Below are 3,611 nucleotides of genomic sequence, written 5' to 3' on the forward strand. Positions count from 1 at the left end.
CAGTATAGATTTCATGAATCAGATCCTCCATGCAGATGATGCCAAATTTACCAAGAGATCACGCAATCAAAGAGTTATCTGTCAAAGCAATTTGCTTCTTATTGATTTTGCCATAATTACATTTGTAGATCAGTTTATTTACTGACTTCAGGTTTGGGTACCCCCATGCAATATATGGTTCCACAATTCTCAGCATGTTAATTGAGGCCTTGTTGAGTTTAACAAAGGTGCCATTGAAGATCTGGTGAAGACGAAGAAGCCACAACACCTTTTGAACCTTTGGACTCACTCCATTGATACCTCTGATCCTGATGACAAATGTCAATTTGGGTTCTTCAGGTACATAGAAGTGGCCAGCTTTTCTTGCCATCCTGGCCATGTGAATCTCAGTTCTGTACATCTGTCGATATTACTTATGATAGTGCTTAGCTTTTTCATAGATAAGCTTTCTCCTTGCCTTTCGAAGCATCTTTTGAACAAACTTCTTTCTCAGACACTTGATCTTCAACTCCACAAAATTCCTTCGCTTTTTCTTAAGGGTTTCTGGCACAGCAGGAACATTTTTCTTGGTGGCTTCTGCAGCAGCAGGGGCCTTTTTCTTGGTTTCTGCCACAGCAGGAACCTTCTTTTTCTTCTCTTGAATGCCCTCCATGGTTCCAGCTGGAAAAGAGCCAAGTCCTTTATTTTTCAACTTCTTTCCAGAGTCACTGTGGTGCCCTCTTTATTGAAACCAGGTATTTTGATAATCAATCACTCTACCTATTATTAATGGCACTAAAATCACAGCAGTACTCATGGCAGCTAGGACCAACTGCAAAGACTTCTTTTTACCTGAGATAATAGAGGAATCATGATTAGTGAATTCCTTTTTTGTTATTTGCAAACATAACAATAAAGGTATGGATAAGACCAGGAGGAAAGGAAAAGCATCATTCAATGAAGGATAACTTGGGAAGACATCTACAATGTGGAAAAGTGAAGCTTACTTGAAGGTCAATTAGAAATAAACATGACATTTGTCACTGTTGCTATACATTATGAGTGTTGAAAATTTTGTTGCATATCCTTAACAGCTGTATTCTTAAGATATATAATTTTGTGTTTTCACAAAACCCTCTGTGGTTTAAAAATAAATAAACAGTAAAGTTTTATTTGAAGAGGAAATGATCAATTTGGGAGGATACAAGTGACATTTAACAGATTTGAATTAATGCACCACGTATGGGGATCATCTACCTGTGTTCTACTTATTTTGTAGACTTTAGCCATGATTGACAAGGACAATCACAGAAGACCAATTCTAATTTCTAGCCTCAACAAATCATTTATGTAGGTGAACAAAATAATGAAGTAATTCTTAGAAACCATCAGTCAAACCCGTCAGACATAAGGTATTCATCTGTAATAATAAAGTAAAAATATGTCTCACAAAATAAGCCTTATACACAGTTTTTGGTACTTTTAAATATTGAAGTTAATTTGTCATCTTTCCTTCCCTGTCACCATTTAATTTTTTTTTTTTGGAGAGGTTTTTTCGCTATAGGGCGCGTGCGCTTGCCAGACAGACAGAGAGAGACATAGAGACAGAAAGCGAGAAATCACCCCCCAGGGGGGATGGTCACGCCGCAATTCCTTCTCCTCCATTCTCCTCTCGGGATCTTGGGCACGCACGCACACGCGCCCGGCGTGAGTTTTAAGCCACCGGGTCCGGGATGCGAACCACGGTCGACTACGTGGGAGTCCAGCAACATAGCCATTACGCTAACTGCTGGTTCCCACCATTTAATTTTTTTTAATGAACAAATATTATGAGGTTTGAGGTTAGGAACACAGTAAATAAACTAATGGCTTCTTGGAAGACAGTACAGTGGTAAGATAAGAGAAACAAGTGGAGACTAGACATGGAAGAGAATTATAGAAAAAAAATCATTTATGAAGTTAGTGCTGCAAAAGGATAAGGTTAAAAAAAAGTATGTGAACTCAAGGGAAAAAATTATATGTCAAAATTATTCTGAACCAGCAAGAAAAAAAATTTCAAGCACACTGCAAATCAAGACACTGCAAATTATAGACAAATGCAAGAGCTAGACCCATAGCCTAGCAGTTAAGGAAACATGGTCTTATGTAGCCAACTCTAGTTTGAATCCCACCCAGCAGCTTGGAAAACATGCCAGCATGGGTGTATGTGTGCTTGGAATTCTTACAGGATGGAGATAAAGAGGACAAGAATTGTAACATGACAAATGAAGGCCTGTGTCTCTCCCTGGGGCATGCATGCCCCCTGGCAATAAGGCATTACCAAAACTAGTTACAGGCCATTATCATAGCATGAACATTTCTGTCACTACAAATACACAAAAACATTGCATGCCTTTGGAAAATGGTCTTATCTTTCACAATCAATTTTTAAGTGCAATTCAACTCCAAACTGCTCTCTTACCCAATAAAAACTATTAATTTATCTATAAAAATGTCAAAAATCTTTCATATATATTGACCTGACTGGTTCAACTTTTTAAAAGTAAAGTTATAATTTTTCCCTGAATTAGTTAAGACAATTATTTTATGGTTATATGTCATGTTATATTAATCAAAATTTATATTTAAGGGGAAATAAAAATGAGTGTTTTACAAAAATAGTGTATCAAATACCTGCTTGAGGTTAGGAGTTAAAGGATCCAGTGAAGGCAGTAAACATCCACCTTTGCAGTACTGTTATTAAGCACAACTTAATTCTATTTAAACCATATCATAACTAGTAAGACCCCAAATACAACCTGCTTCATAAGTCTGATTCCTCTATTGCTCATTTAGGATATTGTGAAAAATGATTCTTTCCAAAAGCACCAGAGACAAGCTCAATTAAAATGAGCTATATCTGTATTTAACCAAAGATAATTATAAGACCTCCTGAACATGGAAATTATGGCACATGCACTATTTCATTAATTTAAAGCACAGTCATATTCACTTAAATAACACTAAGCTGTCATCTGCAAATACAGGAAAAAGTAGATAAAGCCCACATATAAATAAATATATACTAATTTTAATTATATAGAATGAGAATGTAGCTTGGAGTTGATTAACTTCTTGACTATCTGCTTCACATTTTTGTTCCTAAGGCTATAGATGAGGGGATTCAGCATGGGGACCACATTGGTGTAAATTTAAAACAGAGTGATCATTTTGATAAGAAGCAATGAGCGTGCAGAGTTGGGCACACAGTAGAGAAGGAGGATGGTCGCATGGAGGATGGAGATAGCAGTCAGGTAAGAGGAACAAGGAGAGCACTCCTTTCGGAGTCCACATGTAGAAGGTATCCTGATGATATTAAAGATTATGAAGACATAGGAGGCCATAATGATCAGGAGCCTGCAAGCCTCATTGAAGACAGAAATGACTATACAAACCATGAGGCTGAAATAGGTGTGAGAGCAGGATAAAGAGAGAAGGGATGAGGGAACCAGCAGTTAGCATAATGGTATGTCACTGGACTCCCATGTAGTCGACCACGGTTCATGTCCTGGACCCGGTGGCTTAAAACTCACGCCGGGTGCGTGTGCGTGCATGCCCAAGATCCCGATTGGAGAATGGAGGAGAAGGGATTG

The 3,611-nt window shown here is 37.9% G+C and overlaps 1 pseudogene; it reads right to left on the bottom strand.

Annotated features, from left to right (window-relative positions):
* Positions 1 to 3,053: 3,053 nt before the first annotated feature.
* The window catches only part of LOC106734053 (olfactory receptor 5D18-like), a 1,251-nt pseudogene continuing 693 nt past the window's right edge, over positions 3,054 to 3,611 (bottom strand).

Source organism: Tupaia chinensis, unplaced genomic scaffold (assembly GCF_000334495.1).
Source record: "Tupaia chinensis unplaced genomic scaffold, TupChi_1.0 Scaffold147959_1, whole genome shotgun sequence".
NCBI lineage: Eukaryota > Metazoa > Chordata > Mammalia > Scandentia > Tupaiidae > Tupaia > Tupaia belangeri.